This window comes from Galleria mellonella, unplaced genomic scaffold, assembly GCF_026898425.1.
Source record: "Galleria mellonella isolate WM207_F2 unplaced genomic scaffold, CSIRO_AGI_GalMel_v1 utg93, whole genome shotgun sequence".
Lineage (NCBI taxonomy): Eukaryota > Metazoa > Arthropoda > Insecta > Lepidoptera > Pyralidae > Galleria > Galleria mellonella.
The window spans coordinates 5592590-5606228 of record NW_026442176.1 but is presented as its reverse complement, the minus strand read 5'-3'; the positions used below and the strand labels follow the sequence as shown (position 1 = coordinate 5606228).

The following is a 13639-nucleotide window of genomic DNA, read 5'->3' as shown; positions in this document are numbered from 1 at the left end:
CAGACGGACGAATGGAGGGACAACGAAGTGAATCTATAAGGGTACCGCTTTCCCCTTTGGAGGTACGGAACCCTAATAATATTAATAATTGATCCCACACTTCTTTTACTTCCTTATTTATATTATTTACCTTATCGATAAATCATTTTTCAACCGGAATAACGCCACACTTAAAAGGATAATTGTCCATTTTGATTATTTGACAATTGATTCTTAGGTCTTGTGTATTCCCGCCATGTAATGATCGCCGTCGATTAGCTAAACCGTCACGTGGTATAAAGCATTTCCCGTTCCTAAAGCCGGCGGTCGGCCGTCGACACGGGATGTCACCGGTGGCTATTGATGTGGCATTTGGATTCAAGGAATCTCGAATCTATTATGGCATCTTTATTCCCACCTGAGATATGACGCCATAATGGTCTATTCTTGCGTTTCTGGTTATCTTTAATAATAATTATTATTATATTATTAAAGGCTATTACCCGTGACTTCGTCCGCTTGATTGAGATATATTTTTTTATACAACTTAGAATGACAAACAAGCTGACGATCCACCTGATGGAAAGTGGTAATCGTCGCCTATAGACATGAGCAGTAGCATGGACATTACAGAGTATACTGTTTCACCCATGATACTCCCCATGCGTTGCCATTCCTGAGGACTCAGGTGTCATTCCTTTGTACCCTGTAAATTCACGCCATATCCCACCCTTCAAACCGGAACACAGCCATGCAAACACAACTGCTTCACGGTAATGTTCATTGACCGGGAGAAAAGTAGTTTTATAATTGTCTCCAAGGTTCCATCTACTAGAGGGAGACTTTGTACAAAAGTCGATTGCTTGGGTACCTCTGTCCCATTCGTGTTTCAACCGTGATACCTACCACGATATTTACATCTATAGGCGACTTATTATAGTATAAAAGCAGTGCAATCTACCTAGTTTGTTTGTAATCGAATTACAGCGTCAGCAAACAATGATGCCATTGTCTATACGAGCGGGGCGCGCGGCGCCGCGGCGCAAACGAAGCGTGCGGGCACGCCCGCCGGATGCGACGCCGTGCGCCGTTGAAACATGAACTTGTGCGGCTGAACAGAAAATGTTATTTATCTCGTATGTTACTTTTGTATGTTAAGAGTGATGGGACAGGTCATCAGCCCATCATGGACAGACCAGAAAATTACCAGAGGGAGACTTTGTACAAAAGTCGATTGCTTGGGTACCTCTGTCCCATTCGTGTTTCAACCGTGAAGCAGTTGTGTTTGCATGGCTGTGTTCCGGTTTGAAGGGTGGGATATGGCGTGAATTTACTGGGTACAGAGGAATAACACCTGAGTCCTCAGGAATGGCAACGCATGGGGGGTATCATGGGTGAAACAGTATACTCTGTTATGTCCATGGTACTGCTCATGTCTATAGGCGACGGTTACAACTTTACATCAGGTGGGCCGTCAGCTTGTTTGCCATTCTAAGTTGTATAAAAAAAAAACATTATTAATTGTGCGCTAATAGATTAGAAGGGCAGTACCAATAAATAATATATAGATAGATAGATACACTTTATTGTTCCCTCCATAAGAATACAATAGTAAACTTATTATAAATATAAACAATTACAAGAAATAATCACAATGAGAAAACAATGGGCGACCTTATCGCTAAGAGCGATCTCTTCCAGGCAACCTTTGGATGGAGAGGAGTAATTATAAACAATTTAGTGGGAGGCACGATGAAAAATTCTGTTAGTTCCAAATATGGAGATATATAACGCAAGGTTTACCAGTTTTATTAGCACACATATTTTATTGGATAATAAAGTTTAAATAAATATATGTTAATAATGATATAGAAACAAACAAAAAAATATATGTATAAAATCAGTAATACGATAATTTAAGATTTTGTTCTTAAAAAAAAACCGATTTCAGTCGTGGCAAAGCCATTTAACAACTAATTTACTAATTTGATTTTAATAAAATTTCTCTGTGGCATCAATCTGTACTCCTTTCAGATAATAAAGATAGATAGATAGATTATTTATTTACATTACATACAGCACACAAATTACAATAAAAAAATAAAAAAAGAATTTTCCAAATCAGTTTATAATTGACGGATTTATCAAACATAAACAAAAATATGATTAAATCGAGAACCCTCCTTTTCACGAAGTCGGTTGAAGAAGGTGAATTAATAAAAAAAAAAAGAATCTGTCACTTACAGTTATTATTCATAATTCACTGCTGAACATTCGCTAGAGTTACTACAATATTTGTCCGTGCAGCGGTCGAGCAATTAGCAACCTATCTATTTAGATAATTTTGTTCTAGTACAAATTCATACAAACGTTTGGACATAAATAGCTTTAATAGTTAATTTAAAACTTTCTCGCGTTGTTTACACATTTAAATACACTATCGGGACTTAACCTCGACAATTAAGAAGCAGGTATGTAGCTACTATTTACCTACAAATATTTTTCTTCGCGCCAAGTCCTAAAAGCGTATTTAAATAACGTATACAGGGGGGAAATGGATTGTTAGTAACGGAGACTGAGAATCCTATTGCTAGCAATATACCCAACCAGGTCGACCTTCTCGCGGTTCTCCCTGGAAACTATCATGGTTAATTCCTGTTGAATTCATCATGATGGCCTAACTGGCCTGTTTTCATTCTCATTTATCACCGTTCACTGTTGCTCCGCCAACGTACCCCGTTAGTGCAGGCGGGGTTACCATACCATTTTCACCCATCAAAAAAAAAATAACGTATACAAAATATCGCCTATTATGTTATGGCTCCCCTAACGATATGAGTGTCTTAATAATTACATATATCATTTGTTATAAGTAAATAATTAGTTAATGAAGTTTAATCGTTTCCCTTAAGATAGCGTTATTTACTTTCCCCAACCTTTTGTTAATAAATTTGATAATCACCTATTTAAATAGCTAAATTTGTGAACACTGTCTTGCACTTCACTTCCAACTCGCATTATGTTAACTATCATTGTAGCGTATAATAAAATCAACTCTTTAAAATATCAAGTCTGTTTCTCGTCACTTAAAGTTAAAAATTTATGAGATCTCATTACAGTTATTATATATATAATAGACTTAGGAACCTACCATGAAGATTTGGATATCAGAACACACGTTCGACCATCCATGGGAGATAGTTGCAATGGCAGCATGGAGAAAATATCCCAATCCTATTAATCCAGCGGTCATAGGGATCGATGTTGTAGAAAGAAAGATCGTTGACGGAGTGCTACATTCGCACAGAATCGTAAGTTCTAAATGGTTTTTTCCACGTTGGGCACAGGCGCTCGTCGGTACTGCCAAAATATGTTATGCAAGTGAAAAATCTGAAGTTAATCCTATACAACGAGAGATGACGCTTAAAACAACAAATTTAACATTCTGCCAATGAACATGCTGTCATGAATTTAACATGCTGTCGATGAAACTGTCAGATACACTTCGCATCCTTCTGATCCTTCAAAGACTCTCTTAACACAAGAAGCAGTAGTTACTGTGCAAGGTGTTCCACTTAGTAGTTACATGGAGGATTTGCTAGCAAATAAAATTTCAATTAATGCTGCGAAAGGACGGCAAGCAATAGAGTGGGTTATTAGTAAATTGGATTCGGAAATAAAGGAGTCTGCAAGCACAGCAGTTAAGAGTACAAATGAGCTCTTTTAACAATTTCTTGATGATATAACATCAACTGCTAGGAAGTTAATGGATGGTATACCATTTAAAGCAAACGGATCACTTGATGGCATTAAAAAATCACAAAAGCGAATGCAGATGAACGGAGCTGAAAAGAGATGTGATTCCAACAATACTTAGTTTCAATTGAATCATTGTTATGAATATATTTATTATAGAGCTTTTATTATTTATAATACTGATTTGTGTTAAATGTAATTAATTTTGAACAATGTAAATAGTATTAATAAATCATACTGAAAACAATAAGTGCTTTTAAAATTACAGAGATTTTTAAATCATTCAAGTTTTTGAGGCATGAGACGTAGTTATTTTATTTGTTAGACACATAAAACAGATTATAATTATAAAAAAAAAAAACTTAATTAGTAAATACATTTGTGATAATCTAGGTTAACAATTTTATAACAATTTGAAATTATTCTAATAATTTTTTTTATACTACTTAGAATGGCAAACAAGCTGACAGCCCACCTGATGGAAAGTGGTAACCGTCGCCTATAGACATGAGCAGTACCATGGACATAACAGAGTATACTGTTTCGCCCATGATACTCCCCATGCGTTGCCATTCCTGAGGACTCAGGTGTTATTCCTCTGTACCCAGTTTAAATACTTTTTTGTTTTTCATAAGACAGACTTTATTTTGTTTAGACGTACATAGATGTGACGGCTTTTGTAGTAAAATGTCTAAATATGTCTTGAATATCTACTTAACCTTTTTGCAGTAATACTGCTAAGGCCTATCTGTTAAATTAATCATTCATTATTGCAGCTATGATCAACCATTGAAACGTAAAAAAATGCAACGTCTCCACAAACTTTCACAGAGCCATTCCATCTTGATTGTGCTCTCTCCACAACGCGATGCCGATATGTGTACGAGAACGTCACAATCTGCTACTGTTTGTAAATTGAAACTTGAATTTCTTCACGCCAGATATATCTCTGGTATGCAACGAGACTCGAATACTGATTCGAATATTATTAGATATTCGAGTAGATCACTAGATGAGTAGAAATACGTAAAAGTACCTATTAGGTAGAGGGAGAAGGGATTGTTAGTGATGAAAACTACTAACCCTATGGCTGTCACCACTCAGATTGTAATCTGCGTAGTCCCGTAAAGTCCATCGTGCTTAATTCTAGGTGAATTCATTACGATGGGCTAACTGGCCTGCTTTTTTACCCTAACTAATCATCCTTCACTGGTATCACTTCAGTTTATAACGTTAGTGCGGGCGGGGTTGTCATTCTGTTATCATCCAATACAAAAAAAATCTATTGGAGACTTGCACTAGAGTACCTAATATACAGAGGATGCACGACTTTCAAATATAGATTTCTAGTACTTAAGGTATTCGAATACTACTTTCCTTGCATACATTGTTATATTTTCTGCACATGTGGATTACTATATCAGTATTGTATTATTTTTTGGTAAGTACGAAAAGTGGTTCCTGAACCAGATGGAAGGAGTTTTTTTTATACCACTGAGGTGGCAAACAAGCCTACGGCCCACTTGATGCTAAGCGGTTACCGTAGCCTATGAACGCCTGCAATACCAGAGGTATTACGCGCGCGTTGCCGACCCTAAAGAAACCTCTTTACCCCCCTTTTGAAGAACCCCATGCTGTAGTCTCTTGGGAAAACCTCGGCAGCTCGGGAGCTCATTCCATAACCTGAGTGTTCAACGCCAGATCTGTCAGTTTATCGAAGCAATCATCGCATCTACAATTTCTGTCGCACTTTTATGGCAATAACGAATGTATACGAATATGACGTGGCCAAGTAACCACCAAGCAAGACGGTGATTCACGGTCACGCTCGGAGACGGTGCATTGTTCTTTATGGTTGAACAAAGTCCTTTCGTACGCAGGCCTCAATTTGTGTCCAAATTACGTCGTTCATATTATTCCGTGGCTCGAGATATTTCTGTGGCTTTACAGGCACAAAGAAGTTCATTATACTTTCCGTGGAGTGATTTTGGCGGTTTGCGTGCAAGTTTTTCGCTACGGATGTATGTCGCATATACCTGTACAGTTACTTTTCCGCATACACCAGAGGAAGAATTTGTACAAAAGTACAAAAAATACAAAAACCCGTCTAAATTCTTTATATTTCCAATTGCAATTTTTTTTTATAGAACTTAGAATGGCAAACAAGCTGATGGCCCACCTGATAGAAAGTGGTAACCATCGCCTATAGACATGAGCAGTACCATGGACATAATAGAGTATACTGTTTCGCCCATGATACCCCCCATGCGTTGCCATTCCTGAGGACTCAGGTGTTATTCCTCTATACCCAGTAAATTTACGCCATATCCCATCCTTCAAACCGAAACACAGCCATGCAAACACAACTGCTTCACGGTAAAAACACGAATGGGACAGAGGTACCCAAGTAATCGACTTTTGTACAAAGTCTCTCTCTGGTGATAGTCCAGTTTTTAGATCAAAATAACTGTTATTGATATTGTTACGACTGAAGACAGTTTTATTTTGTGGGACACAATTTTTTATTATTACATATTTAAATACTGATGGTTTATATTGGTGTGATCAAATTTGAAATTACTTTGTTTGTAAACAACAGTTCTAGTTGTCTTACCTTTTTGTATTAGCTGAAACTGATTTCCAATTATATATGAATTTATTAGCGCATCTCATTTAAGCGTTGTGATTAATTTGTATCAATAAAAGATGTTTGGTTTGGTTTTCTGTAAATTCTCTCGGAACTGTTTATTTATAAAAGATTCTTCATCAACAGAAAAAAATATCTAATTAATCGAAATACTTAAACTGCTTGTGTTTAGTAATCAAAACTCTAGATAACGTCAGTGCGGTTTTTTTAATGGGTGAATTTTTTTAATTAAAGGTAACCCCGCTTGTGTTGTTAGTACACGCTGGCGGGTTACCACGGAGTGATGATAGGTGAGAATGAAATATAATTAGTTGGTACATCGTGACGTGACATTCGATAAAAATGAACTACGATGGCCTTCAGAGGGAATAGCGTGAAGCTCGACCAGATAGGGCTAACAATGGGGTTGTTAAACCCCATTATCAGTGTTCAAATAGTATATAATATAGTTCGATTTGAGAGGATTGGATCTAGTGTGTTTTAGCTATACAGTCCAAGTACTTTTTCCAGGGGGAAAGGGATTGTTAGTAATGGAGACTGAGAATCCCATTGCTAGCAATATACCCAACCAGGTCAACCTTCTCGCGGTTCTCCCTGGAAACTATCATGGTTAATTCCTGATGAATTCATCATGATGGGCTAACTGACCTGTTTTCATTCTCATCTATCACCCTTCGCTGGTGCTCCGCCAGCGTATCCCGTTAGCGCAGGCGGGGTTACCATACCATTTTCACCCAACAAAACAAAAAAGTACTTTTTCCAAATACATGTAATACCGTCAGATGGAAAGATTTTCAACCATTCTTTCCCCAAACTTCGTTAAACCTGACGTTAATTAATTATTTATTTTGGTAAAATTTATTATTTGAAACAGTAGCCATCACTGTTTTGAACAATTACAACATTACGTTGATTTACTTCACATTTATTTGTTTATGTCTCAAATCCATCCATGACGTTATGCTGATAGTTCCGTGAATTTACAATGGGTAGGAAACAGCCGAAGCGTGACACGTTACAGAGGTATAGTTTCTGATGGAAACCAAGGTTATTGTTTGTTTTGTTTATATATTGATGTTAAAATATACTATAGAGTGGCACCTCGATATACGAGTGCCCTAATAAAGAATGTTTTCTAATACGAGCTGCCGAGCGAGCGATATTTATCTTTAAGATGAGACCAAGATTTGAGATACAAGGAATCGCACACTACACCGCTTCATATGACTTTAACATGCGGGGTGGATGTTGGTGTCTAACAGTTTCTCCCACTTCAAACTAACACTTACCAAAAACAACTGGGGTATTTTTTTGGGAGTACGGATTAATAGCATTTCAATTAATTTCAATAGGGAAAATTGCTTTCAGATACGAACAAATTGACATACGAACAAGGTTACGGAACGAATTAAACTCGTATGTCGGGGGGAAAGGGATTATTAGTGATGGAGACTGAGAATCCCATTGCTAGCAACATACCCAACCAGGTCGATCTCCTCGCGGTTCCCCCTGGAAACTATCATGTTTGATTCCTAATGAATTCATCATGATGGGCTAACTGGCCTGTTTTCATTCTCATCTATCACCCTTCACTGGTGCTCCGCCAGCGTATCCCGTTAGCGCAGACGGAGTTACCATTCCATTCTCACCCATCAAAAAAAAAAAAAACTTGTATGTCGAGGTACCACTGTACAGCACATGTTTCAAGAGTCTTAGTGTTAGAATCGAATTTTAAGATTTCGTCACCAAATGGATTATATATAGAGAGCTGCTGCAATGACCTGAATACTTACAAATATTTAAAAAGTATAATGATATAATATTGAATAATATAGAAAAAATATTTGAGACCAAAAAATGGTATAGTGTAGTTCTAACATATTTTTTAGTCGATGTTATTATGTGAAACAATTTTAGGATTGGGCAAACCCATTTTTAATGTCGATAAAAAAATAAAAGTATTTTTTCTTTATTCAAACAGTAGATTAAATAAGTAATTATTTAATTATAATTTAATCGTAATTTCATTAATTTTTATTCCAACAATAATATTTCTAATGTAACTTCAATAAGAAATAGAAAATAGCAAAAATGGCAATAAAAAAGTTCAAATTCTTGCAACTGTGCTTAATTTCAAGACAAGGGTATTTAAACTTTTTATTGATATTTCAATAAAAACAGAAATCGCTTGTATGCTTTCTCAAAATTTCATTATCTTTTTCTTATTGCTTATTTTTTTTTAAAGGATGATAATGGAATGGTAACCCCACCTGCGTTATTGATATACACTAGCGGGGAAGCAGTGAAGGATGATAGGTGAGAATTAAGCAGGTAAGCTTTTTATAATGGGTGATAATGGTAAGGTGACCCCGCTTGCCATATCGGTATACACTGATGGGGCACCAGTGATATATGACAGATGGGAATGAAGACAAGTCAGTTAACCCATCCCGACGAATTCAACTAGAATTAAACACGATGGTTTCCAAGGGGAACCACGTGAAGGTTGTCCTGATAAGGTATATTGCTAGCAATGGAGCTAGTAATCTTACTTTATTATATTACTATCTTATAGTAATATAAGAGGGCGTTTAAAAGCTATAATATGCATATATGGAGTCACTAATTGGGTGACAACACACATATAGTACAAACGCAAAAGTGAGTCATGTGGTACTCTTGATTATTACTGCTTGTACGATCAACGTAACTTTATGACTAATTCTTAATACGTAATATCTCGACTATACGTTGTTCTCTAGTTTCGTAGTAACAATATTGCATGTTCTATAAATATCTGAAACATATTAGAAATTTGCTAAATGGATGATGGGTAAATAATGAACATTAACGTTCATTATTACATTTCCAGGGCGTTCGTGAGAAGAGAGAGAGAGATGTTTGTGAAATATGTTTAAAGTCGGTTTTAAACTTTGATAGACGGAGCATTGAGCCTTAAAAACGGCTCAACTTTATGTTAGCCTATATTTGCAGGGCGATTGTGAAATGAGAGGGAAAGAGTGCGAAAGAGATGTTTGTGAAATATGTTTAAAGTCTGTTTTAACATTAGATAAATGGAGAATCGACTCTAAAAAATGGGTCAACTTTTTGTCTTTTAGCTGTAAATTCGCTGACTCGTTTTTTATCAGTGTTCTATATACTTACGCATAAAATGTATCTTGACGTATTATTTAATAAATAAATTGAGTGTTTACGCATTAAAAAGATACAGAAATTATAAGACAAAATAAATATAGAAGTTATAAAGGAATCACTTATAACTATTTATCACACAAAATTGTATGAAAAAGTTGACCAGTTTTTTTTAAAGCATTTCTATGAAGACACTCTATCTACATAATCTAAGGTTTTAACATACTTTTGAAGTAATAAATTTGTAATAAATAATACAAGTATCAAAGTTGTGCTCGTATTGTAACTGTAACACTCACTATTTAACTATTTCTTTTTTAATTAGCTATTATTATTTTTTTGTTCTCACCAATTCATAATTTCTGTCAGATATACAATGGTTGACTGGAAGAAATCCCTTTTATGGGATAAGTCCGCCATTGCACTAATTTTTTTAAAAACTCTGTGTCATATAGTTTAAGACTTTATTGCACAATAAAGTGTTACAAACAAACAAATAAGAAGTGTTTTTTATCTATATTCATTTACTCTTTTTTATATTAGTTAGAATGGCAAACAAGCTGACGGCTCACCTGATGGAAAGTGGTTGCCGTCGTCTATAGACACGTGCAGTACCATGGACATAACAGAGTATACTGCTTAGCCCATGATACCCCCCATGCGTTGCCATTCCTGAGGACTCAGGTGTTATTCCTCTGTACCCAGTAAATTCACTGCCATATCCCACCCTTCAAACCGAAACACAGCTATGCAAACACAACTGCCTCACGGTTGAAACACGAATGGGAAAGAGGATACCTCTTACGCAATCGACTTTTGTACAAAGTATCGCTGTCCCTCTATTGCACTACTTAAATATTAATATAAAAATGTATTACCGCAGTAATTAAATACAAAACGCAAACTTAATTATCATATGACCAGATTAATTACCTATACTTTATTCCAAGAATATTAGATATGTTATTGACTCATTTGAAAATCGTAGTCACTTTTATATACTTTTATATATATATATATATATATATATATATATATATATATATAAATGACGTTACAAAACGCCATAAATTGCTGTACCTAGGACACATAATGCAAATAGAAAATATAGTCCTACAGTACTACAGTGATACAGAGAAAGATTCAAGGTTTTTTTTTATGGGTGAAAATGGTATGGTAACCCCGCTTGCGCTAACGGGATACGCTGGCGGAGCACCAGTGAAGGGTGATAGATGAGAATGAAAACAGGCCAGTTAGCCCATCATGATGAATTCATCAGGAATTAACCATGATAGTTTCCAGGGAGAACCGCGAGTAGGTCGACCTGGTTGGGTATATTGCTAGCAATGGGATTCTCAGTCTCCATTACTAACAATCCCTTTCCACCCAAGATTCAAGATTGCCAAAGATCGGGAAGACGCCGTACCTCCTGGTTAAAAAGCTAAGGTTTGGAATAAGCACCAGATCCATTTTCAGGATGGCGACGGATAAGGTAAAGATCGCCATGATGATCGCCAACCTCCGACCTATATATTTTTTTGTTTTTATAAAAATGGACAGTACAGAAGTTGCTGATACTCAAACAGCGGTGTCGAACTAGTTGTTCATGTATATCTGAACATAAAATATATTTAGATTAATGTCTTACCTTCAAACGTTGACAGTCTTGAAGGCTGGAGTTCTTTAAATAACGTCATTAGTAAAATAATTATAAGCGCGTAAGTAAAACTCTGGCACATTACAGGAGAGCAAATAAAAAATCGAAAAAATTGTTTTTATTTTTAACAATACATTTTTATAGTTATTTTGAAACTTTTTCATTGTTTACATATATTATAAATTTACGACTGTCAAGGTACAATATACAATGGTTGCCACCATGGAAATTTGGTTGAAATTATAATTTAAAGAAGTAATTTTCAGTCTCCTAGAAAATGGTATACGCTGGCGAGGCACCAGTGAGGGATGAGAGGTGAAGATGAAAGAGCAGGCCAGTTAGTCCACCGTGATGAGTACATCTAACATTCAGCACGAATGGTTTTCAGGGGGAACCAAGTAGAGGTCCACTTGATAGTGTATTTTGCTAGCAATGGGATTAACAGTCTGCATTACTAACAATCCCTTCCCCCCCGCAGTGATCGTATCACAATGGACAAACATAACGCCTGTTTACATAGACAATGCGAATTTAAATATCTCAGTGCGAAATCTCAAAATGTAAATCGGACATGTTGTGTAGATTTAAATAATTATGCAGTACCTACCTATAAAGCTATTAGTGCGTCGGCTCAGTTGAGAGAAAGGGGTGTGCACTGACCGTACACTGCACGAAATGTATTCGACCTTTTTTTTATGCCACTGAGGTGGCAAACAAGCATACGGCCCACCTGATGGTAAGCGGTTACCGTAGCCTATGAACGCCTGCAATAGCAGAGGTATTACGCGCGCATTGCCGACCCAGAAGAAACCTCTTTACCCCCCTTTTGAAGAACTCCACGCTGTAGTCTCTTGGGAAAACCTCGGCAGGGAGCTCATTCCACAACCTGAGTGTTCGTGGGAGGAAACACCACTATATATTGCCATCTCATTTTTCTTTATTCTGTATATGTGTGTGAATGTGTATGTATGTGTATGTGTATATGTGTATATGTGTGTGTATGTATATGTGTATGTATGTATATATATATGTATGTGTATGTGTCTGTGTATGTACGTGTATGTGTATATGTATATGTATAATGTAGATTTGTATATGTATAGAATACCAACGCACTACTTATATAACTGTTTTTTACTTGTGACGCTATGGTTCTTACTGAAAAACAGCGCTGTAGCGCTTCAAGCGCTGCAGCAATATGCTGAGCACGGACCTACATCACAGAACATTGCGACACACACGCGCGCACGCGTACATTATAATTTAATTGCTATCTATTTGTATATAATTATTATTTTCTTTTGTTTGTTTTGTTTTTGATTTCTTTTGTTTTTGTTTTGTGCGCTACTGTGTGGGCCGCATGTTTCTTTTGATTAAATTATTTCTTTCTTTCTTTCTTTCTCCGAAACCGCGCTGTACGCGACCATCGCCTGCACGTTAAATCAAATGACACATTTTATTCATTCATCATTATATTTGTATGCTTGATACAATTCGAATTAAGTCACATGGATTTCTCTTATTTGTAGAGAAGTCACGGGACGTTTGTAAAAACACAAGTCGCGTGCTCACCATAACCCTTTCCTATCGCTCCACGTGATCGCTTGAGTAACTCCGATAACAACACCTAACAATACCACACCGCTTCCATTGATTGTAGCGCGTTTCGTATAATAAAACACTTCCTTCGTTACCGAAGCTGGGGGCATTGTGCAACAGACGCAGCCGCATAGAAAACTTATACAAATCTATTTAAATCATTGCTAAAGAGGCTACCTATATCATCGGGTTTATCTATTTTTGAATCTAATATCAATATCTGGGGGAGGTGATTGTTAGTAATGAGATTTAACAGCCCCATTGCTAGCAATATACCCTATCAGGTCGACCTCCACGCGGTTTCCCCTGGAAACTATCGTGGTTAATTCTGGAGTGGAATCCATCACGATGGGCTAATATGATATAGTAATGTATATGTATATTAATAATTATGTATATTATTGGCTTCATATGTGTATCATGAGTGAATCATATTGTATTCTGTTTAGTGTATTACTTAGCTATAGGTATGTAATGTAGTTGTATTTTAATGCATAATATCAATGTATTGCATAAACTTCCAAATATATATATATATATATATATATATATATAACTTCTTTTTCAATTTTTCATTATGTTTTTTTTTTTGTTTCTGTCACAATTCCTCTTAGGAATTCAGGCATTTGCTTGGAAGGAATCGCTTTGAGGGATAAATGCATTATTGAAATACTCATTCTGTATTTTTTAATGCACTATTTATCTCTCTTCTGTTCTCTACCTTTATCTTTAACTTTTTCTCCCGCCTTTTTGCCACGGTCTGCCTTCTCACTTTGTTCGGTCTTTAACATCCTTTGTGGCCTTATGTTAGATCACGATGTTTGAACAGCCTTTTTAAGTATCTACGA

At 36.2% G+C, this 13639-nt stretch overlaps 1 pseudogene; it reads left to right on the top strand.

The window, feature by feature from the left end:
• The first annotated feature begins 3131 nt into the window (after positions 1–3131).
• On the top strand, positions 3132–3835 carry LOC113519531 (protein slowmo-like; annotated as a pseudogene).
• Positions 3836–13639: the final 9804 nt, after the last annotated feature.